Below are 25,571 nucleotides of genomic sequence, written 5' to 3'. Positions count from 1 at the left end.
TTACACACAATGTTTATACATATGCAACAAATCACAGCTGTAATGCCCAATTACATGCTCCTTTCTGAAAAGCCCCAATTTTTATGCACTCCAATTGGTTCAGTGTGCAGTTAATTGGCTAATTTTCACAAAAGCCCCAAATTTTTGCAACTGAAAGAGGCTCAATTTGCTGATTTTGACCTCAATTTGGAAAACCCCCAAATTCCAAACCAAACAATATGAAAGGCACCACTTGCAATTTTTCTGGCAAAGGGTAACTTTTGGCAAACCCCTAGAATTTTGTTTGAATCCGACCTGCCCTGAAATGACTGCAAAATTTGTATTTGTATGTGAATAAAAATCTGTGTAAAGAGTACCTGTAGGTGAGGACAGTACGGATGGTACAGACGTGTATTGCAGGCGTCAATCGGGGAGCACACAGACGTGGAGAAGAGTGGCATAGGCGTGCAGAGGCCAACGTTTGAGTACCAGCAGCCAGGCGCAGGTGAAGATGTCGTGACAGGCTAGTGTAGGTCGACGTGCATTGCCAATGGTGGTCTGAGCGGCAGGGCAGCCGCCAGAGCTGCAGCACAGAGTCGACGGGTGGGCAGGCGGCGATGCACAGAGTAGGCAGAGGTGGCGGAGACCTGGCCAGTAGCGCAGCCGGCCGGGCGGCGGCGGCGGCGGGGGCGGGTGTCTGTGCAGAAAGAGGCCGGGCTGGGCGGAGGTGGTTGCCTGCGCAGTCGCGCCGTTGAAGGAGCTGGGCGGAGCCGGCGGTGGTGGAGAGCTGGCCAGTGAGGAAGCTGGCCGGGCTGGGCGGCGGCGGAGAGCTGGCCACTAGCGAAGCCGGCCGGGCTAGGCGGCGGCGGCTGGTTGGGCGGCGAAAACCAGGCGACGGACGTAATCTGCGTTTTCGACGGAAATTCACCGACAGAAATCCACAGTCAGCCGCCGCAGGCCCTAGACTGAAGCTCTGATACCAATTGTTGGTGTTGGACTCACACACACACACACAAACCTGCACATTAGGGTTAGGTGCAGGATAGAGAAGCTCACACACACAGAAATGAGAGAGAGAGAGAGAGAGAGAGAGAGAGAGAGAGAGAGAGAGAGAGAGAGAGAGAGAGAGAGAGAGAGAGAGAGAGAGAGAGAGATTAACGTCTACGAGAGGCCAAAGTCGGCCTATGAGACAAAAAATAATACAACTGTGTTCTTCCGGTCATCGGAAGAAAAGAAACAAAAGAAAAAGTGTGCATGTGTCTGGATACAACCGTGAATCATCATGGATCGGTGGAGCCCATATACAAACAATATAAGGGGGGTGGGGATGTGGATGGAGTGCTAAGGCAAGATGCATCTCTATATGCTGAAGGGGTAGTACAAGCATGCTATGCAGATCTATGTCTAACTCCATCCAATGCCATAAGAGGGATATAAGATATCATACATCGCCGATGCTGAGGCTATGAATGGTATGAACATGTACCCTGAGTCTGAATGAAAGCGAGTTAGCCTCTCCTGTGTCTCCATCTGGTGTCTCATTCGGATAGCTGCTATCTCTCGGTGACGGAGTCGGGGTGCTCTATGTCCAGTCTGTCTAGGTCTCCTCCTGGCTCTCAATTCCTCTGCTCTCTGTGCGGTCACCCCACGTGGTACATCAGCTGGCACTGGCATAGCTCTTTGGAAGAAATCTGTGAGCTGGGACTGTCTCCCACCCCTAGTGGGAGCGGGTGTCTGGAGGAGTCTCTCTCGAGAACTATGAAGCTCTAGTAGTAGTCTGCCAAGTTGTCGCTGGTCCGAGGCCTCCATCAACTGATGTAGTGAAGAGTGCTCCTCAAACAATCCTGCATATCTATCTCTGACCCCCTGGTGGGCTCTACATCTACATACAAAGTGATCCTCAGTCTCCACCTCCTCGCGGCACAATCTGCATATCCGCTCAGCTCTGGGAACCCGTGCCGCTCTCCCAGCCTCTATCTCTAGCTGATGTGATGAGACTCGTAGCTGTCCAATAGCAACGCGAGAGCTGTGTGGCATGTATACATCCATGTACCGCGGTCGATGTATAAACCCATCCCCTGAGATGCTCATAAAGTGGTCTCTGTAATACAGCATCTTCGGTGGTAGCGGGCTCTCTGGTGCTGTCCATGTCTCCTGTATGTAGTGCTGCCATATGTCCTGTCTCATCACTCTGTTCCTCTCATTGAGAGAGAGGTAACCCTGTGGAGCAGACTGATCATACTGAAAAGGTGGCAACCGCTCAATGTCTATCCCATGATGTGAGAACCACTGTAGCATCTGTGCATACCAAGATCCAGTGTGTTTAGCCTCGGCCAGCTATCTGGATGCCTCAAAAGCTCGGCGGGATAATCTATCCGTGGGCATCTCCCTCATCCTGTATATAAAGGAGATCGTCTGGAACAATGCCTCCACTGCCATAGGTGGTGCAGCAAACTCAGCTCGAACAATGTCGTGCGGGACGGATGGTTTGCTGCGTATCATCCTCGAGAGCATCAAGATCTGTGGTCTCTCCAGCTGTACCCATGTGGAGGCTGCAAGCCTTGGTGCCCAAACTGCTGCTGCATACATCAAGGCTGGTGTCACTAATGTATCAAAGAGCCACCCCTTCCTGCGGTAGCCACAAAATGCAAGTCAACCCTTGCATGTGTGCCACATCCATATAATATGGAAGTACAAAATATTATGTGTAAGAGTGTCCTTTCACACTTGATATCCAAGGGGAAAAACCACATGGGAAAAAGTGCCCTTGGTTAAGCCCTGTTCACACATAGCACTACCATAAGTGAGCATATGCCTACAGTCTTGCTCTGTCAGTTCTTCTGATTTTCAGTAGCGCGTCTTAGTTTCTCCTTAGCTTCCCCTCTTCCGTCAGTCTGCAGGCTGCAACGTTCGCTTATGTGTGTATGTGCGCGCATGGTGTGTGTGTGTGTGTGTGTGTGGCTGGCCCTGTGTGACCTGCATCGTGCAACCTGCTGCCCTGTTGCGACCTGCGTTCTGTGCGACCTGTTGGCCTGTGAGATTGCTGTGCGACTGCATCTGTAATCTGCAGCATCACTCACCTTTCGATTCTCCTCTGTTGATACCCTACTAAGTGTGTGTGTGTGTGAGAGAGAGAAATGAAATGATATATTAATGTCTCTAAGAGGCCATAATGGCCTACGAGACCAAAACTGAGAGTACATCTGAAGTTGGTGTCTCATCAAAGAGAACAGCTTGTATATCAAGTAGATCCATGTATGCTGATCAGTTGAAGTGTTTCCCTCTCCTTAGATCAAGTATCTCCACCATGAGGCTGTCTAGAATGGAGAGATCATAGAAGCGAGGTAGGCGCCTCCGATGCCGAGCAATAATAGCTCTGATCTAGTGATGGTGAGGATGCCGTGGTCGGGATCCTGGTGGGCGTGGCCGATGAGCACGACATAAGATGATTGCTCTATCAGTGGTGAATCCCTAGGAGCGTGGTCGGTGCCCTGATGGCCCAATGGAGGAGGTATCAGGAGAGGTGTGGGTTGGGTTGCTGGTGCTAGTGCCGAAGAAATCTATCAAGGTCCTCTGTCTAGGTACATCATGGCTCGGTCTCCTGTCTGCCAAGAGGGTCTCTCTGTGTCTCCTGAGCTCAAGTAGAAACAATCCCAGGCATCCCTGATCCTCAAACTCCATGACCCTGCGTAACGGCCCAAAAGCCTCTCAGAAGAGGCAGTGATATCTCCCTCGGATCTCATAATAGAGTGTACATTGGTAAATGTAGTGCTCCTCTATCTCTGCCTCTTGGTAGCATAGCTGACAAATGCGGTTATCCAAGATTTGATGCACATATCACCCTGTCTCATTCCGTAGCTGGTGTGATTAGGTCCGGATCTGTCCAATGGCACAACGTATCCCATGTGATAGGTGTACATCCATGTACGCCGGGCGGGTGATAAAATCATCTAGTGAGGGGTGTAGAAAATGGCTCTTGTAATGAGCCATTTTCGTGCCTAAGGGCTCAAGGGGGCTAGTCCATGTCCTCTCTGTGTCCACTCTGATGATATCCATCGTGATCACACGGTTTTGCTCTGAGCGGGTGAGATCCAAAAATGGACAATCCAGACTGTACTAAAAGGGTGGTAGTGTCTCTATCGGCAAACCATGTAGATCTCTATCCGCACAAAAAGCCTGTAATGCATCCAAGTGTCTCTGTAATCCCTTCGGAGAGTCTGAGATTAGAACAATATCATCAGTATCAACACCCCTGCCACGCATGCCCTTGGGCCTCCCAATCTGTCTACATAATCAGAGACCGCATCAATGTACTCTCCAAAGAGGGTGGGCGATAGCGGGCATCCCTGCTTCACCTCTATCGTGCTGGTCACCATATTGGATAGTCCGCGTAGAGCTCGGACTCTGCGTGTCATAGACTCATACAAAGCATATATCCCCCACTGCATATGCTCGGGTACCTCAATGTCATGAAATCTTTGCATAAGCTCGGCACGTGGTATGGTATCGAAGGCTTTGCGGAAGTCCACAAAGCAGCAATATATCCTTCTCTTCTGTGCCGCCCTGCCCTCTTCAATAAGTGCCCGAAGTGTCAGTATGTGATCCAAGGTAGTAAATCCTCTCCTGAAGCCGGCATGTCCATGTGCTTGATGACCATGCCTCTTTGCCCAGCAGCTCAGCTCCGACTCCAATATAGAGCCATATAGTTTGGCCAAGTAATGACCAATCATGATCGTCCTGTAGTTGCCTGGTACCATGGGGTCCCCACTCTTAAAGAGTGGTACAATGATATGCTTTGTCCAGCTTGTCGGGAAACCCTCACAAGTGGCACGATTAATGCCATGTACGATGAGCGGAGCCAAAGTGTCGCGCGCATATGAGAAGTGCTCTCCAACTAGCCCATGATGATCCTGTGCCTTTCCATTCTGTAACCTGTCTATCGCATCTAGCACCATCCGCATAATAGTAGAAAAGGTGCTGCTAGCCGGTCTAGCTCCCAGTGCAGGGGGGGGTGGGGGGTTGTCCTGGTGCATCATATAGCTCTCTAGCATAAGTATGCCATGCCTCAGGTGCAGTAATCGGAGTACCACGGTGTCTCTCCTAAAACATCTTCCATGCTCCCTAGGAAGAGTTGGTAGATCTCCTCCTCTAGCTTAGCCAGATAGGCTCGTTTCTTCCTCCGCACAAGGCGCCGAAAGATCATCCTGGCTTGTCTATGCGTGTGAGTCCCAATGGCAATCTCACGCTGTAGCTGTGCTCGTGTCTCACAACACTCATCATCATACCAACTGTTCTGTGGGGGCAGTGCTGCGCGGGGGGGGGGGGGGGGGGGGGGGGGGGGGGGGTTGGAAGGGATCATAGTGTATGGAAACGCATATGAGGCGGATGCATGTAGTACACCTGCCAATCCTCTCACGATCTCGTCCAGAGGGCTACGTGGGTCTAAAGCGAACAAACCATCAGATACTGCATCTCGGTAAACCCCAACTGTCTCACGTGTAAACTGATATCTCGGGTATCTAGGTAGAAGAGTGGCTGGCCCATCTCTCGGGGATCTACCCACTAGTGTAAAACTCAGGTATGCATGATCGGCTGCTATACCAATGGGCCGATTGGAAATCGTGAAACCCCGTACATCAGGTATCAATGATGGAGATCCCATCAATTAGTCCATTGTGCTCGCTCTCCCTTAAGAATTCCAGTGTGTGAGAGCATCTGATCCTTGCCATCTCAATAAGCTATTGTATATGACCAACCCATGTGCACTTCCGAGTGTGAGAATATGCCTGCCATAATCTGTAATCTCCCCCTCATCCTATGTTGATCTCTGCAACCCTACATCCTCTGTCGTGATCTCCTGGTACATAGCCTCTTGAGTATCATACAGCTCTGTCTGTTCTGTGCCTGTACATGCATTAAAGTCTCCCGGTAGTAATATGTCTCCCATGCTGGCAAACCTCATGATATCATCATATAGTGGTGTATAGGGCAAAAATCTTGATGGTGCAAACCTGGAGTGGGCTGGGGAAAACTAGCATACCGCCACATATAGCTCACGGAGCCCCTCTACACATATTCGGACCCACATGTACCTCACATCTTTATCTCTATGTACCACATGTATTTTGTCACGAAGCTCCTCCCTGGAAAGTATTGCCACTCCTCTAGATCCTCTGGTACCTCCCACTGTGCGTGGCTGAGGGCAGAAAACTGATTCCCATCTACAACCTTGCACGTCAGGAAGCCTCTTGTTTGTGCGCTGATGGGTCTCCGTATACATAGCAATATCACTGTGTCTGAAATTATCCTCAAAGTATCCTGCATCTGTTCTAAGGGCTCCGTTGCAATTCCACACCGTGAATCGCAAGGTCTCATAGGTCGCGCACCGTCAAGCGGGCCTCCTCTCCGTAATGATGACTCGGCCATCTCTGTATACCGCCCATTTCCCCTCTTTCCTTGCCTCAAGCACATGCGGCATGTGTTCCTTCCGGTGTGCTATCTGTGCCGGTGTAAGGTCCTCATCCAAATAAATCTTTTCCCCCTTAAGGGCCATCCTTTTGGAGAGGAAGGCCTTCTTCTTCTCCAAGTCACCAAACTTGATGATCAATATCTTCGCCTTGGTTTAATCTTTGCCTACTCGCCATGCTCCGGTGATGCCAATTTTTGTTGCAAGAGCTTTTGCATCCTCTTGGGGATTTCCCTTATCTTCCCACCCAACTATGCGTACATGTAAGGCACGTGCCCGTCTTTTGGCTTCCTCTTCCAATGTAGCATTCATCACCTCTACTTTATTGACTGGTGTATCCTTCTGCTTTTTTACTACTTCAATCCATGGGTTGACGTCCTCAATTTGTTTCTTTTTGGCACTCGCAATTTCAGCCCATGAATGCATTTCCTTCTCACCTCCGGCCACTTTTGCCTTACATGATTCCAAAGTGTTTTGCATTTTTGTGATGTCTTTTTCGCGGTCAGCCATACATGTCTTCAAAGTGCCTTCGTACGATGCAAATGTTGTGCCAATCTCTCGGAGCATGTCATCCTTCCATTTCTGCATCTTTTTTTTCATTTCCGTGTGCATCCAGGCTTGGGCTAGTTTCATCTCAACCCGTATTTGGGCTTGCATTTCTCCCTTCAATTGGGCATATATCTCTTCCTTTAGTGTTTGGTATATCACTTTGCTTTGGGCATGCATCTGCTTGGTCCATTCCTTTTCAAGCTCCTGCCGCATGGTGTTCATCTTTGTCCTAGTCTTCTGTGGTAGGCATTTGGTGCCTTCGTGGGGGTGTGAAAGGTTGTCTCACCATCCTGTTCTCCCTCCAGGGATTGAGACATGTTTTCCCCTAGTTGCTGCCTTGGGGGCCTGAGCAAGGGTGGCTAGGAAAAGGGAGGCAACTGCCTGCGCACAAATCAGAGCAGAGAGGCGCGCACAGAGTAGAGCACAGAGGCGGCGGGCAGAGGTGCGCAAGTGGGTGCGCACAGAGCAGCGAGATGGGCTACAGAGGTGCGCACAGAGTAGAGTAGAGAGGCGGGCAGAGGCGTGCCTGTGGGTGCGCATAGAGCAGAGGCGCACATCAGAAAGAGGCGCATAGGTCATCTCAGAAGGCGCACATGAGAGAAAGAAAGAAAGAAAGTTTTTATTAACGTCTTCCAAAAGACCAAACTCGGCCTAAGAGACAAATCAGTGTACCTGTGTGGGGTATCCTTTGTCATCCCAACAAAATGAAAAAGTACTGAACTAAAAAGCTGAATCTGGGTGTGCACTAAGTACAATGAGTGGGGGAGGGGACGGAGCTCTACTACTAGGAGAATGCAAAGCTATATGCATGGAGTATACAATCATGATATGCAACCTAGCGAGCTCCATCTTGTACCATACTGGGGGTATAAAATGGTATACATCAATGAAGGGGGTGTCCACAGCTCCCTGAAGAACATGCCTAGGTCTGCTCTGAAGCGAGCCAGTCGCTCCGCACCCTCTTTGTGAAAGTGAGCTTTGATCTCTGTCATCTCTCTTTGGTATAGGCGTGGTGTCCGAAAGCTAGGTGTCCTCTGTCTCCTGCGGGCTCTGAGTGTCTCTGCTCTCTTGAGAGTAATTGCGTGTAGGGGCTGGGAGTGGGGTGGTGGATCTCTAAAAAAATGTAGTTATCTGTGTCTGTCGTCCCCCCTCTGGAGCTGTCTGAGCCTATAATGATGTCTCTTTGTGATGCTGTATGTCTAGAATGAATCTCCCCAGTATGCGCTGGTCTGCTGCCTCAAAGATTTGGCGTAGGGAATGTGGCTCTCTGAATAAAATGGGATATCTCTCTTTGATGGTTGTATATGCTCTGCATCTGCAGACATAATGCTCCTCACTCTCCACCTCTCTGCACAATCTGCATACCCTCTCCTCTCGGGGGATCCATGCTGCTCTGCCAGTCTCGATCTCCAATCGATGTGATGAGACGCTAAGCTCACCAATAGCTACTCGGGAGCTGTGTGGTAAAAAACCCTCCATGTATCTAGGCCTCTCTATAAATCCATCATCAGTGATACTCATGAAGTGATCTCTGTAGTAGAGCATCTTCGGTGGAAGAGGCTGTGTAGGCGATATCCATGTCTCTCGTGTATAGAGCTGCCATAGGACTTGTCTCAATACTCTGTTCCTCTCACTATGAGAGACGGATATGTGGTGCATCCCTGTCATACTGGAATGGTGGTAGATGATCCATGTCTAGGCCATGCTGTGAGAACCAATGTGTGATCTGTGCATACCATGATCCTGTGTCTCTTGCCTGAGCCAGCTGTCTAGATGCCTCAAAAGCTCCGTATGACAATCTATCCTGTGGCATCTCTTTAAATCTGTCTAGCAGGCATATAGTCTGGAATATGGCCTCTACCATCATAGGAGGCGCATCAAACTCTGCTCGGATAATGTCATGAGGTAATTACGGTTTGCTGCGTATCATGCGTGCCATCATGAGGGCCTGTGGTCTCTCTATCTGTGTCCACCAATGGGTAGCAAGGCCTGGCGCCCATACCGCTGCTCCATACATCAGTGCCGGTGTGACTAATGTGTCAAATAGCCACCCCTTCGTCCGGGGCTCCTGAAAATGCGCCTGGTGGCACTGTCTCTCTAGCATAGCCAATGTTGCATATCCCTCTGTCAATCTAGCTCTGGCTGCTGAACCCATGGTGAAGCGTGTGGCTGCTGCAGAGAACGTAACCCCTAGGTACACGGATGATGTCACCACCTCCACCTAGCGTCCTGCGAGAGTGAATGTCAGCTAACTCTTGCTCTGTCTCGATGTATGAAAGACCATAACCTTGGTTTTCCCAAGGTTCACAGTAAGACCCCTCTGTGTGCAGAAATCATGGAGTGCATGTAGATGCTGCTGTAGACCACCTGGAGACTCAGACACTAATACAATATCATCAGCATAAAGCATAATATGTACTGAGGTACCTGCTAAATCAACTCCATTTCCGCCTCCCCGTGTAATGAAGTCAGCCACCTCATCAATGTATAACCCAAATAGCGTGGGGGAAAGTGGGCATCCTTGCTTCACACCAATGGTGCTAGCAATAGTCTCAGACATACCTCCTGGGCATCTGACTCGCCCAAAAAACCTGCTGATATAATGCATAGATGCCCCATGTCAGATTTGCTGGTATGCCAAGAGACTGCAGGCGCTGAAAGAGCCTCTCTCGTGGTACTGTGTCAAATGCCTTGTGGAAATCCACAAAGCAGCAATAGAGCTTTCTCTTCCTTAGTCTGGCCTGATCAATCATACATCTCAAAGTGAATACATGGTCAGTGGTAGAGAAAGCTCTCCTGAAGCCTGCCTGCCCTGATAAGCGTAAACCTGCTTGGTCAGCATATAAGCTAAGCTCTTGCTCCAACACTGCACCATAGAGTTTGGCCAACACGTGGCCAACCATAACTGTCCTGTAGTTGCTCGGATGGAGCATATCCCGTGTCTTGTGGATCGGCACAATGGTGTGCATCGTCCACTCCGCAGGCAAACCCTCTGCTAGTGCCTTGTAAAACATGTGTGCAAGAAAAGGAGCCAAAGAATCTACTGCATATATGAGATGCTCACCCTGTAGGCCCATATGGTCGGCGGCCCATCCATGCTGTAGGCGGCGGATAGCTTCCTTTACCATCGAGTGGGTAAAGAAGCTAGCTGTGGTAGGTCGAGGCTCCTGTGGCTGAGGTATAGGTGGCTGCTGTGGGGCGTGGTATAGGCTGTCTGCATATGTGTGCCATGTCTGTGGGTCTGCAATGGGTGTCGGTGTCCGGGGCTCTCTGAAGTGCCACCATGAGATAGGGCTATCTCTACTCATGAAGAAACGGAAGATCTCTAGCTCCTGTATCTCTGCGAAGCCCCACCTTTTGCGGCGAGTAAGTCTCCTCATCTCTCTCCTCGACTCTTGCTCTGTGATGGCTCCCAAGGCTCTTTGTATGCGGAGCCGTGAGTATAGGGCTCTGCACTCATCATCATACCATCTGTTCTGGGGCATAGTCCCAGATCTCGTAGGCTCTCCTGAGTGGACACGATGTGGGAAGCTTTGTAATGCAGCCGTGTGTAGGAGTGATGCCAGCTGGGCTGTAATGGTATCCATAGGTGCCAGGGGATCTATGACCCCCATGTGGGAAGCATGTTAGCCCTCCTGATCCCGAACACTGTAGCATCCCGTTATAAATAACGAGACGATGCCTGGCTGCCAACTCTAGTAAGTGGTCCCCATAATGTCCTCTGTCTGGTCCCGTGTCCTCTGATGCCCGACTAGACCCTATCTCCTCTGGATCCCCAGGGTGGAGGATCTCCATGTCATCATAGTCATACACCTCAAACTGTCTGTGTGTGGGCATTGAAGTCACCCGTACGAAATACCTCCCCTAGTGTAGAATAATGCATAATCTCCTCTGACAGACAAGTGTATGGCGAGGCTCCTGTCTCCTCCTCTTGTGGCATGTCCTCTGTAATGACATAGGAGGATCGTGATGGAGGAAAGTAACGTAGGGCTATATATATAACCCTGTCCTGTGAGAGGTGTAAGCTGATGCACATGTATCTGGCCTCTGGATCCTGTGCTACCACTCTCAGTCTCCCCTGTAGCTCCTGTCTAAATAGAATTGCTACTCCCCCCGACCCTCTCGAGGTACCCTAGTGTGTGGTCCTCCTGTATGCTGACTCCCACTGGAATCCCTCTACTTGAGGTAGCCCTCTCTCGGCTCTGGTGTGTTTGTCAGAAGTATGATGTCTCTCCTCACCATAACATGCTCCAGTCGTACAGGCTGCACCCATAGTGAACCATTACAGTTCCATACTGCCATGTGTATCTCTGTCAGTGGCCTGGTCTGTGTCCCATAGGCCCCAAACCGCTAATCCATGGGCCAGCCATCAATGATGACCCGACCATCTCGATAGAAGGCCTTCTTGCCTTCTCTCCTCGCATGTAAGACTCGTGGCATGCAAGCTCTCCTATGCTCTAGCTGCATCCTCGTGAGATCATCATCCAAGAAAATAGGAGCTCCCTCTAAGCCTCGTAGTATGACCCTCTTCCTCATGAAGATGGTGCGTGCCTCCACATCCCGAAAATGTATGATGAGAGCTCTCTTCTTTGTCATGTCTTTCTCGGCCCTCCAAGCTTTGAGGAAGGGGGGGGTCCCTCATGTGAGTATCCAAGTTGTGTGCATAGTGTCCGCCCAGGCCGCGGCGCCTAACACGTGGGAAGCCTACCGCTCCTGCGCCTTCTGGGCCCACATCTTCTCCAAATGGGGAGATGACCCGCGCTTTGAGGATGTCGATTTCCTCCTTCATAGTGTCCCGTTCCTTCTTCCATCCCTCTTTCTCCTCTTTCCATGCTTCTTTCTCCTTCTTCCCTCCTTCTTTCTCTTTCTCCCTCTCCTTCTCCCAAGTCTCCTTCTCCCTTTTCCAAGCTTCCTTCTCTTTTTGTAAAGCTTCGATCTCCTTCTCGACTTTGGAAAGTCGGTTGATGATGTTGTTGATGGCGGAGTCCGCTGTCTTCTTGATTTCTCTGATGGAGATGTTCAGCTTATCCTCCATTTTGACTATCTCCTCTTTGCTTGCACCCTTGGCCATGTCGATGTACCTCGGAGAGATAGAACCCTAACACTTATGTTGCTGCCTTTGAGGCTTGAGCAAGGGTGGGTGAGAAACGATAGCGTGAGGAAACGGTGGCGAAAGGAACCTGGATTGGGCTGGGGCTTCCCATGGCGGCAGCAGCAGCAGCAGCATAGGCGGCGACCAAAACGAAGCGACGGGGAGGGGATGCGCAGGCGACGGGGAGAGAGAAAGCCCAGGCGACGGGGAGATAAAGAGAGAGAGGCGACGGGGAGAGAGATGCGAAGACGACGGGAGAGAGAGAGAGAAAGAAAGAAAGATATATTAATGGCTGCAAAAGGCCAAAATTGGCCTATGAGACAAACAAGTAGTACAATGATGTTCCTCTAGTCATCAAGAGGAAAATGTGGAGAGAGAATAAAATGTACAAGTATGACAACACGACCATAGGGGACTCAATGGTGGTGTACAAACGAGAGGGTGTGGATGGAGTACTAGGGCTACTAATGCATCTCTATATGCTGAAGGGGTGTGTCATGGCCCTGTGAAAATGGAACAGTACAAGTGTGGGCATGGTGGTTGCAGAGTCAGAATATTTTATGATTCACATGGGGGGTGCCCGGACAGAGTTTAAGATGTGTGGACATCCCTAGGTGTGAAGGGGGGAACTAGAAACATTAAGTTCTAATGTTTATTAAAGTTTGCCTCTAGGCCTTAGTGGCCCTAGGAACTTATTAAAGTTTGGGGCCCTAGGGATTAATTTGGGGGAGAGTCACTCCACTTTTGGAGTTTTCTCTCTCTTCTCTCTCTCTCTCTTCCCTTTTGGGGAGTCGTGGAGCAAAAAGGATTACATGCGTGGAAAAGCACAAGGAAGTTGCAGGCGGCTGCTGTACATGTGTTCTTGCTGCTGTTTTTCTGAAAACTGAGTGTTGAAGAAGGCTGTACAACAGCCGTACACCTCTGTACGTCTGTTGCACTGTTGCTGCAGGCGGCGACGAGCTGAGGAACAGAAGCTGCTACAACAGGCGACTGGTCAACAGAGGGCAGCAGGTTCAGGTACAGGCCGTACAGCCCTGTACGACAGCCGTACAGTGTACGGACAGGGCTGACGCACGCTTTTCAGAGTTCAGTAGCTGCAGGCGGCGCTTGTCAGGTGGCTGGACAGACCTGAATACACAGATTCAGGTTGGTACAGGAGTGGACAGCAGGCTGTTTATGCAAGTACAACTCCTGGCACGTATCCCGAGGCGGTACAGACGGGTACAGTGCTGATTTTCAGATCTGTATTTTCAAGGACAGCATAAGAGTGGACATCAGGAGGAGGATACAGGCAAGTACAAGCACACGTGTGAAGCAGGGTTGTGGATACAAGTGCCTGCAAGTACAGATTGGTGCTGCTGCTTCCTCCAGTGTTGTTTCACGAGCTGAACTTGGTAAGCTCTGTTTCTGTTCACCTATCTCTCTTTCTACTGCTTGATGTCTGTTGCAGATATGTGTTATCTGGCCCCTTGTGAGAGGAGGGGTATGGCAGATTGACGAGGGTTGAGACAGAGTTTGGACAGCACATGTATGTTTGAGCTGAGAAGTTGTATCATGCACTTGAGTTATGCCAGATGTATGCCCATGGCTGGCCTGCTTAGTGATCTTGGCTGATCAGAGGGAGGCACAGTGTGTTGTTTGAAGACACAGATCTGTGTGCATAGATCCTCTGTGCTGAGAAGGATTTGTGGGCTGTCAGATTGGACTTACAGGTGTAAACTCTTGGCTGGTCTTTGTGTTGTACTCAGCCATTCATTTTATTATCTTTGAATAAAGAAATACCGCAAGGGGCGCCAAGCTTTGGGGCCAACAGGTGTCGCTGTGTTTTCAGATTTGGGCACTCTAGCTCCAATCTGTGTTTTGTTTCTCATCTAGACTACAAGTGGACGGGTGATTGCTTCTACCGCACTCTGGTTTTCTATCAGAGGCCGGTAACTTTCTGAAGGGGGTGAGCTCGTGGTTGCTTTGAAGAAAGCCATCGCTGAAAATTCAGCAAACATGTCTGATACAGAGGAAGAGTACTTCTATCATGAAGAAGAAGAGCAAGAGACTTCTCCTGAAAGAGATGTATCTGAGGATATTTTTGCAGGAGAACAGGCTGCAGATGTTGAGCCTTATGAGCATGTAACACAGCCAGAAGATGTGCATGGTAAAGAGGATGATGATGCTCGGTTCAAAGATCGCTTGGCTAGTGTTAAGGATACTTTTATGCAGCTCACTCAGAGCGAGAGATTTGCTGAATTTTTGAGATCTCGCACAGAACCCCGCTCAGAGCCCCAGAAAAAGAAGAAGAAGGTTCGTTCGAAGAATCTTCCTCAGGGTCATAGTGGTGCCATCCCACAGGAACCATCTTTTGGCCAGTTTCCGAATATGCAGCATGCTTATGGTGCAAACTCTCAGAGTTCCTTCTATGGACCGCCACCTATTCCTCAGCAGAACATGCATCCAGGTTATTTTGGTGGTGGCTCGGTGTTCCAATCCATGACTGGGGGTTATCCTCAGGGAGGCATGGGTATGTATGGGCCTTTTGGAGCCAATTTTCAGCCTGGCATGCAAGGGAATATGTATGGTGGTATGCAGTCCGGTATGGTTGGAAATATGTTTGCAGGCATGCAACCTAGGATGCAAGGCAATATGTTTGGTGGCATGCAGCAAGGTATGCATAATGGAATGTATGGAAACATGGCTGGAATGTATGGTATGCCTGGCATGGGAATGGGAAATGTTGACCCAATGATGGGTATGAATGTTGGGGGCAGCAATCTTGCGAAACCATTTCCATATGATAATCTAACGCCTATGGGAAAGGCGAAGGATTACAAGGAAGGGGAGCTGCAGTGAAGTTTGACACTTTCAGTGGGGCCAAGGATAAATTGAAGGCACTTACCTTTTTACAGCAGTTTGATGTTGCTTTTTCTGGTGGGAATTACACAGAGTCCTCTAAGGTGAGGAAAGCTGCCACTTTTCTCGAGGGCAATGCTTTGCAGTGGTGGTCTACTCTTCTTTTGCAAGGCATAGCACCCACCACATGGGTCCAATTCAAACAGGTTTTCTCTTCCGTATGGCTCACATCTACATTTGAGGTGGATGTTATGACCGCATGGCATAAGCTGGATGCTTCAAAGTGTGATAGTTTGGAGGATTATAACAAGAAGTTTTGGGAAGCTCTACTCCCAGTGACTTCTTATCGTGCCGTGCCATTATCTGAGCAGGTTGAGAAATATTGTTGTGGGCTGCCCAAGGAGGTACGAGATTATTGTATAAAGACAAGAGTAACGAACATGTCACAGGTGATTGAAAATGCTATGACATCTAATGCGTTACTCACAGGTGGTTCATCTGGATTTAAAGGCAGTAAGAAATTGAGCAAGAAAGCTGAAAAATTTGGGCATGCTTCTCCTGATGCTAAAGGGTCTACAGAGACAAAGTATAAGAAGTTGCCAATGCCCAAAAGGACTTATGAGGAAAGACAGGCTTTGAGAGATGCTCAAAAGTGTTTTTACTGTGCTGAAGAGGGGCATATGTCATTCAATTGTCCCAAAAGAACGTCCAAAAGAGATCCTGACAATAAAGGAGAGCCCAAGCCTAAGAAACCAAAGCCTTCTGCAGGCTTAGTTCCTGATCTTGTGGGGGAGCAGCTAGGTGGTGAAGCTACAGAGTTGTGCAGGGCATGGGGCAAAGTGAGAGATCAGAATGCTTTGATCTTCTTTGACACAGGTGCTAGAGCCAACTTCATTTCACCAGATTTGGCTGGCCGATTGGGGATTCGCGCAGAGGAGATGGGGCCGTTACATGAGGCTAATATGGCTTGTCCAGGGTATGCAGAACCCGTTCTCCTATCATTGGGAAGCTTCGGCTTCATTTACAGGGTTATGTGGACAGCGAGGAGTTCTTCATCATGCCTTTGGATGGCTGTGATGTTTTGTTGGGGATGCCATGGTACATGCGGTGGTGGATACTTACAATAGGAAAATTACTCTGACTCATAGAGGGAAAGAGCATGTATTGGATGTAAAACTCAAAGGGGAATCTGTTCCTATTGTATCCGCTTCGGCGATTTCATCAGTAATGAAAAAGCATCTTTCGGCGTACTTGATTTATGTAAAGGATGCACAGGATGATGAGTCTAAGTCTAATTTGTCAATGTTAGATAAGGACAGGGCTGATTTCTTAAGTGGGTTTCAAGACTGTTTTTCCGAGTCATTGCCAGGAGAATTACCTCCTGAGAGGCCAGAAGATCACGCCATAGATCTGATTCCTGGTAGTACTCCACCGAATAGACCGCCGTACCGTGTTAGTGCAGCCCAACAGGAAGAGATTATGAGTTAGGTGCAGGAGCTTCTAAATAAGGGGTTGATTCAGCCTAGCTCATCACCCTTTTGCTCACCTGTGCTCTTAGTGCAGAAGAAGGATGGTTCTTGGCGCATGTGTGTAGATTACAGGGCGTTGAATAAGAATACCATCAAGAATCGATTCCCCATACCGAGGATCGATGACATCTTGGATCGCTTACAGGGCTCCACAGTTTTTAGTCGTATTGACTTGAAAAGCGGGTATCATCAGATACGCATTAGACCCGAGGATGTGCATAAGACAGCATTCCGAACCACGTTTGGGTTGTATGAGTTCTTGGTTATGCCCTTTGGTTTGACAAATGCGCCTGCCACATTTAACAGAATGATGGACAGGATTTTCAGGCCTCATAGAGAGTTTGTGGGCACATTCTTTGATGATATGATTGTGCATTCACGAACTGAGGAAGAGCATAGAAGGCATTTGGCCATTGTGTTTGCAGAACTCAGAAACCATAGGTTGGTGGTTAATGGCAAGAAGAGTGAGTTCTTTTTGCAGGAGATACATTTCTTGGGGCATATTGTGTCTGGTCATGGAGTCCGTATGGATCCAGCAAAGGTGGAAGCAATACTTAATTGGCCAGCTTTGAGGACCGTGCATGATGTACGCAGCTTTCTAGGATTGTGTTCCTATTACAGTCGTTACATACGGCACTTTGCTGAAATTGCTTCGCCTCTTCATGCTTTGACGAAGAAAGCAACTCCGTTTAGATGGGCTGATCGGGAAATTACAGCATTCAAAAAACTCAAAGAAAAGCTTACTTCGGACCCAGTATTGGTGTTACCGGACCTCTGAAAGGCTTTTGTTGTCCAGTGTGATGCATGTGGAAGTAGCATTGGTGCAGTTCTCATGCAAGAGGGACATGTTATAGCCTATGAGAGTAGAGTTTTGCAAGATGCTGAGAAGCATTTGCAGGTGTATGAGAAAGAGATGTTGGCTGTAATTCACGCTCTTTCTACATGGAAACACTACTTGCTTGGGGCTGATTTCACTGTACAGACAGATCATCAGACCTTGCGATATTTCCTCACGCAGACTAAGCTTTCAGAGAAGCATATGCGTTGGGCAAACTTTTTGTCAATGTTTCACTTCCAGATTGTGCATGTGGAAGGCAAAAAGAATGTAGTGGCAGATGCTTTGTCACGCAAGCCACAGGTCTCTGCAGTTTCACTTGCTTATCATCATGAGCTTGATGAAATGAAAGAGCAGTATGCCCATGATGAGGATTTTGAAAGGTTGTATGATCAGATGTCTGAGGGTCAGCGGCATGAGCATTATACTCTCAGAGATGGGTTTTTATTGATGCATGGCAGACTGTGTGTTACTAGGCCATTGTGACTCAAGGTTATGATTGAAAGTCATGCTCCACCGTATGCAGGTCATGACGCCACGGTCAAAGCAGTGGAGACTTTCTTTTATTGGCCAACCTTGAGAAGAGATGTTGATGCCTTTGTGAGGCAATGCATCGTATGTCAGAAGGTAAAGTTTGACCGTCAGAAGACACCAGGGTTATTACAGCCTTTACCTATTCCGGATAGACCTTGGGAGAGCATTGCCATGGATTTTGTATTTGATCTTCCACGGACACAAACGGGAAATGATGGCATCTGGACTATCATATGCAGGTTCAGTAAGCAGGCTCATTTCATTCCCGTGAGGAAGACAATTAAAGTGGATCATATGGTGAAGTTGTTCATGGCGAACATCTTCAAGTATCATGGCTTGCCTACGTCTATCATTAGTGACCGTGATCCACGGATGACGAGTTTGTTTTGGAGAGGGTTGTTTGACAACATGGGTACAACTCTCAAGTTTTCATCGTCATTTCATCCACAGACAGATGGTCAGTCAGAAGAGGCTAACTCTACAGTGTTGGATCTTCTCAAGTGTTATGTGTCAGAGCACAAGCATCAATGGGAAAAGTATCTTCCTTTGGTGGAGTTTGCATATAACAACACTGTACATAGCTCGACAGGCAAGGCGCCTTTTGAGATTGTAGAAGGAGGGAAGAAAGTACCACCCATTTTGCATACAAAGGATAAGATATTTGAGGCTGATCAGTATGTGCAGAGCTTGGATGAAGCTTATCGGAGAGTTAAGTTGGCCCTCCAGAAAACTCAGCAGAAGCAAAAGAAAGCCGCAGACCGTCATCACAGACGTGATTTACAGTTTACATTGGGTGATTGGGTTCTTTTGCGCTTTGAAAAGGCTAGACTCAAGAAGATGAAGGGTAAAGAGCGCTTATTCCCTAAGTTGAGCATGCGATATTACGGGCCTTTTCAGGTTTTAGAAAAGATTGGTGAGGTAACCTATCGTTTGAAGTTACCAAATCACTGGAGGATTCACAATGCTTTTCACGTGAGTCTTCTTAGACCTTTCCGTGGGGATGTGCCTGAGGATGTATCAGATGAGGCTCAGCCGGAAGTTGAGGAACTTGATGAGGTTCTGATTCCAGAGCAGATACTCGCACATAAAGAAAGGAAGGTACGAGGTAAAGTTTCCCGTCGCTATCTTGTGAAGTTCAAGAACTATTCACCGATGGATGCGAAGTGGATGGAGGAAGGTGACTTAACAGATTCACCTCAGGTTTTGCAGCTTTATCTCGATGCCTTTGAGTTAGAGCCGACTCTTATTGTGGCTCATTCAGGTTCAGCAGAGGATGGGTCTGGAGCACTACCTGATGCTCAAGAGGGGGGTAGCACCTCCACTCCCTTGGTACAGACAGGCTCAGATGACATCTAGAGGTCGCTTGGTGCAGATTTTCTCTCACCCGAAGGTACTGAGGCTGACAGTACATCTGTTTATGGGACTTCTATGATATATGTGTACTAGTCACATGGAGATTTTTGTGGATATGTATGGTTCACAGTGGTATACAACTTGGACTATTACTATGCCATTGGTTTGCAGTGAATATTGATACATGTGTATGGCTCAGAGAGATTGGGACGCTGATCTTGCCATATTGTATATTTCACTTTGGATATTTTGATGCATCACCAGAATGCAATCGAGGACGCTTGCCATTTTTCAAGAGGGGGGTATGTCATGGCCCTGTGAAAATGGAACAGTACAAGTGTGGGCATGGTGGTTGCAGAGTCAGAATATTTTATGATTCACATGGGGGGTGCCCGGACAGAGTTTAAGATGTGTGGACATCCCTAGGTGTGAAGGGGGGAACTAGAAACATTAAGTTCTAATGTTTATTAAAGTTTGCCCCTAGGCCTTAGTGGCCCTAGGAACTTATTAAATTTTGGGGCCCTAGGGATTAATTTGGGGGAGAGTCACTCCACTTTTGGAGTTTTCTCTCTCTTCTCTCTCTCTCTCTTCCCTTTTGGGGAGTCGTGGAGCAAAAAGGATTACATGCGTTGGAAAGCACAAGGAAGTTGCAGGCGGCTGCTGTACATGTGTTCTTGCTGCTATTTTTCTGAAAACTGAGTGTTGAAGAAGGCTGTACAACAGCCGTACACCTCTGTACGACTGTTGCACTGTTGCTGCAGGCGGCGACGAGCTGAGGAACAGAAGCTGCTACAACAGGCGACTGGTCAACAGAGGGCAGCAGGTTCAGGTATAGGCCGTACAGCCCTGTACGACAGCCATACAGTGTACGGACAGGGCTGACGCACGCTTTTCAGAGTTCAGTAGCTGCAGGCGGCGCTTGTCAGGTGGCTGGACAGACCTGAATACACAGATTCAGGTTGGTACAGGAGTGGACAGCAGGCTGTTTATGCAAGTACAACTCCTGGCACGTATCTCGAGGCGGTACAGACGGGTACAGTGCTGATTTTCAGATCTGTATTTTCAAGGACAGCATAAGAGTGGACATCAGGAGGAGGATACAGGCAAGTACAAGCACACGTGTGAAGCAGGGTTGTGGATACAAGTGCCTGCAAGTACAGATTGGTGCTGCTGCTTCCTCCAGTGTTGTTTCACGAGCTGAACTTGGTAAGCTCTATTTCTGTTCACCTATCTCTCTTTCTACTGCTTGATGTCTGTTGCAGATATGTGTTATCTGGCCCCTTGTGAGAGGAGGGGTATGGGAGATTGACAAGGGTTGAGACAGAGTTTGGACAGCACATGTATGTTTGAGCTGAGAAGTTGTATCATGCACTTGAGTTATGCCAGATGTATGCCCATGGCTGGCCTGCTTAGTGATCTTGGCTGATCAGAGGGAGGCACAGTGTGTTGTTTGAAGACACAGATCTGTGTGCATAGATCCTCTGTGCTGAGAAGGATTTGTGGGCCGTTAGATTGGACTTACAGGTGTAAACTCTTGGCTGGTCTTTGTGTTGTGCTCAGCCATTCATTTTATTATAATTGAATAAAGAAATACCGCAAGGGGCGCCAAGCTTTGGGGCCAACAGGTGTCGCTGTGTTTTCAGATTTGGGCACTCTAGCTCCAATCTGTGTTTTGTTTCTCATCTAGACTACAAGTGGACGGGTGATTGCTTCTACCGCACTCTGGTTTTCTATCAGAGGCCGGTTTCAGGGTGACACAAGTATGATATGTTATCTACTCCTAACTCCATCCAGTCCCATAGTCTGGGTACAATATGTCATACATCCGATCTGAGGATGCCGTAAATGTCTGGAACATGCGTCCTGGATCAGAGCGAAAATGTGCCAGCTGCTCTTGGACCTCCTGCTGGTGTCGAGACCAGATGGCCGCGATCTTTTTGTAGTGTAGCCGTGGTGTCTGGTAGCCGGCTAGTCTAGGTCGTCGCCTAGCTCGAATCTCCTCCGCTCTCGCTGAGATGTCACTCCCAATGTGTGTGGCTGGGCTACTGGTGCCAATCTCTGGAAGAAGTCACTCAACTGGGACTGTCTTCCTCCGCTATAATGTGCGGGTGTCTGAAGTAAGATCTCCCTGTGTCTTTGTAGTGCTAGTAGTAGTCTGCCTAGCTATCTCTGGTCCGATCTCTCCCAGATCTGTCTAAGTGATGTGGTCCCTCTAAAAACCTCAGGATAGCATGCCCTGATCTCCTGCAAAGCACCACACTGGCAAACAAAATGCTCCTCTGTCTCTACCCCCGTCTGGCAGAATTTGCAAATGCGCTCTGCTCGAGGGATGCGTGCTGCTCTCCCGTGGTCGTCGCTGGATGAAGTCGTCTGTGGAGGTGCTCAAGAAGTGGTCTCTGTAGTAGAGCATCTTCGTCAGGAGTGGCTGACTGGGAGATAGCCAAGTCTCATGTATGTGGCCTTGCCAAATGTCATGTCTCATGACTCTGTTCCTCTCTGTCTGAGAGAGGCGTCTGTGTGGTGCAGCTAGGTCATACTGTAAGGGTGGTAATCTGTCAATATTAATCCTGTGTGATGATATCCACTGTACCACCTGGGAGTACCATGACCAGGTATGTCCCTCCTCAGCAAGCTGTCTGGATGCCTCAAAAGCAGCCCAAGATACCCGATTTAGTGGGAGTTCCTGCATCCTGTGTATAAAAGATATAGTCTGGAACATGGCCTCTACTAACATAGGTGGTACAACAAACTCTGCTCGAAGGATATCATGTGGTACTGAAGGTTTGCTGCGGATCATCCGTGAGAGCATCAAAATCTGAGGGCGCTCTATCTGTGTCCATGAGGATGTAGCCAAACCTGGTGCCCATGCTGCTGCTGCATACATCAATGCTGGAGTAACTAGTGTATCAAATAGCCACTCCTTAGTACGGGGCTCTTGGAAGTGTGCCTGGTGACACTGGCGTTCCAAAATTGCTAGTGCTGCGTACCCTCGTGTCACTTTGTCTCTGGCTACCTGTGCCATAGAGAATCTCCCTGATGAGCTGGTAAATGTGACCCCAAGGTATACATATGAGCCCACCACCTCTACCTGTCCCCGAGCTAGGGTATGGATAGTCTGGCATCTGACTGCTGCTGATGTATGAAAGACCATAACCTTGGTTTTCCCAAGGTTCACTGTGAGTCCTCGCTCCGCACAGAAAGTATCCAGGGCCTGTAGATGCCTTTGTAGCCCTGTCCGAGTATCCGACACAAGAATGATATCATCAGCATATAATGGAATGTGTACAGTCGTACCTGAGATGTCAATCCCAGAGCCTCCTCCGTGTATGATGTAGTCTGCTACCTCGTCGATGTATAAGCCAAAGAGTGTCGGGGAGAGAGGGCAGCCATGCTTCACACCAATGGTGCTGGCAATCATATCTGATAGTCCCCCTGGGCATCTAACTCGTCCAAACACTTGCTCATATAATCTGTAAATCCCCCACATCATGTCGGGGGGTATGCCCAGTGTCTGTAAGCGGTGGAAGAGGCGCTCTCTCGGGACTGTGTCGAAGGCTTTGCGGACGTCCACAAAACAGCAATAGAGTCTCTGTCTCCGTGCGCGAGTTTGGTCAATGAGGCATCTCAGGGTGAAAATGTGATCAATAGTAGAGAAGGCTCGCCGAAAACCTGCCTGACCAGGGGCACGAAGCCCCTCCCTCTCAGCGTGTGTGCTCAATTCTGCCTCCAGGATAGCCCCATAGAGTTTGGCCAAGGTATGACCAATCATGATAGTCCTGTAATTACCGGGGTCCAACATGTCCCCAGCTTTGTGGCTCGGTACAATAGTGTGCATCAATTTTGCCTCCATGATAGCCCCATAGAGTTTGGCCAAGGTATGACCAATCATGATAGTCCTGTAATTACCGGGGTCCAACATGTCCCTAGCTTTGTGGATCGATACAATAGTGTGCATCGTCCACTCAGCTGGGAAAGCTTCTACCAGTGCCCTGTTAAAGAGGTAAGCAATAAAAGGAGACAGTGTGTCAGCTGCATAAATGAAATGCTCACCATGTAAGCCGGTGTGATCCTCAGCTCTCCCATGTTGGAATCTATGTATAGCTCGAGATACCATATCGGTAGTAAAGAAAACCGATGAGGTCAGTGGAGTCTCGGTGGGGTGAGGGATGAATGGTTGGTGCGGAACATCATAAAGCCTTCTCCATAACTCTACCAGCGTTGAGGATCAGTAATCGGGGTGGGGGGGCATGGCTCTCTGAGTCGTCGCCAAGCAGTGGCTGCATCTTTGCTCATGAGCATGTGGTAGATGTCCCAGTATTGAGCCTCCTCATATGTGTGTCGCTTACGGCGTGTAAGAGACTGCATCTGTCTATTGGCCTGCTGCTGTGTGATTTCCCCTTCCGCTATTTGGGCTCGGAGCTGTCGATGAAGCTCTCTGCACTCATTATCATACCATCTATTCTGGGGCATGTCCCCGGATCTAGGTGGCTTCCCTGTCTGGAGATGGTGTGGAAAGCTGTGGCTAGCTGCTGTGTGCAGTATGTGTTAAAGCTGGGCCGTCAGTACATCCATGGGTGCTGTAGGGTCCATACCAAAGAGGCCATCATGTACTTTTGAATCATAAACGTCTGCAAGCTCCTGGGTAAAGTGGAAGATGGTACGAGATGCCTGAGTGGTCGGGGGTGGCAGATCAAGAGAGCTCCTAAGAGAAAAAGCCAAATAAGTATGGTCCGCAGCAATGGGGCATGTAGGGATAGTGAAAGAGTCTATCAGGTCTGTGCTCTCCCGTGAGCCCAATATGTAGTCCACAGTGCTGCTGCCTCCTGATGATGGGAAACATGTGAGTCTTCTCGATTCTGGCCATTGTGACATCCCGTTATAAATAACGAGATGGTGTCTAGCTCCCAGGTCCAGAAGGTGTTGCCCATAACCTGTACTGTCTGGCCCATTGTCCTCTGACATCCTCGTGGTCCTTGCATCTACATCGTCTAGTGCCTGTAGGATGAGGGGATCTGTGAAGTCGAATGATTCACAATGTCGATTCTGTGTGCGTGCATTGAAGTCCCCCATCAGGAGAACCTCCCCCATGGTCGAATAGTGTAGGATATCTGCGGATAGAGTGGCGTATGGAGACTCACTAGGAAGGGCCCCTCTCTCCTCTCCTCCTCCAATCTGGTCCTCCATGTGACCTGTGTTGAATCTCGACCCCTTCGGCGGGAAGTAGCATATTACCAAGTAAACTGTTCTCACCTCTGAGAGCTGTAGGCTAATCCACATGTAGCGTGCCTCTGGGTCTCTCGACACCACCCTGATACGCTGGTGTAGTGCTCGTCTGAATAGTATAGCGATCCCACCTGAGCCTCTGGAAGTGCTCCGTCGCATCCCTTGTCTATACACTGATTCCCACTGGTACCTTGCTACCCGTGGTAAGCCTCTCTCTGGGCTTTCATGTGTCTCTGTCAGAAACATGATGTCCCGGTTCTCCATAACCTCCTCTAGTCTGCCTGGATGTGTCCATAGAGCCCCATTGCAGTTCCAAACTGCTGCATATATCTCCTTGTGCTTCTTGATAATTTCCTGTGTCCCATAGGCCATATGGCGCTATGCCACCATCTTGCCCTCTATGTATACATGGCCGTCTCTGTAATGTGCCTTTTTCCCTTCAGCACGTGCTGCTTTAATTTGTGGCATGCATGATTTCCTATGTTGTCTCTGCATCCAAGTTAGGTCATCATCAAAGTAGATGGGGTCCCGTGGTAGGTTTCTTAGAATAACTCTCTGTCTCATGAAGGTTTGCCTGCTCACTTCGTCTGCGAACTGTAGCACTAGGGCTTTACTTTGGGTGGGGTCCTTGGGTGGGGCTGTCCTCCATATCTTGGTGAATGGAAGTGGTGCATCCTCCGCATGGCCTAATTTTATGCATAAGTTTCGGCCGTCCGCCTCAGGGGTGCACCCCTCTATCTCTGGAATACCTGTCACGCGTATGTTCAAGCGACGGATTCTCCTCATCTTCTCTTCATCTAGTGTGGATTGGACCATGTGCGTGTCCTCTTGTACTTCTTTCTTAATGTTTTTCTTGACCACTTCCACCCATCCTTCTCTTACTGCTTCCATCTTGCCCTCTAGGGTTTTGGTAATCGTCTAGGTGAGCTCCTCCTTCATGGCTTCTTTGTCTGCCTCGAGGATTTCCCCTTCTTCTGGGCGTTCACGCAGTGAAGCTACTTCGCCTTTAAGCTAGGCAATCTTCTCTTGCATTGTTTCCTTTTCTTTCTTCCATATTTCTGCCTCGGTCTCCAGCTTAGCAATGCGATCGAGGAGGGTCTTCTCGACAGTGTTGAGGTTGCTGTCCGTGGTTATCTTCAAATCCTTTAGCATCTTTTCGAGCTTTTCCAT

The 25,571-nt window shown here is 48.9% G+C and overlaps 1 protein-coding gene and 1 pseudogene across 11 annotated transcripts in view; one reads left to right on the top strand and one right to left on the bottom strand.

Annotated features, from left to right (window-relative positions):
* LOC147610748 (uncharacterized) overlaps positions 1-25,571 on the top strand; it is a 71,923-nt gene that overhangs the window by 31,553 nt on the left and 14,799 nt on the right. The gene's annotated exons all lie outside the window — the stretch shown is intronic.
* Positions 1,101-24,469, bottom strand: LOC147610749 (uncharacterized; annotated as a pseudogene).

Source organism: Cibotium barometz, chromosome 48 (assembly GCF_041138505.1).
Source record: "Cibotium barometz isolate CiBa-2024 chromosome 48, ASM4113850v1, whole genome shotgun sequence".
Classification (NCBI taxonomy): domain Eukaryota; kingdom Viridiplantae; phylum Streptophyta; class Polypodiopsida; order Cyatheales; family Cibotiaceae; genus Cibotium; species Cibotium barometz.
Note: the sequence above shows the minus strand (reverse complement) of the source record. Positions and strands in the feature narration are given on the sequence as shown.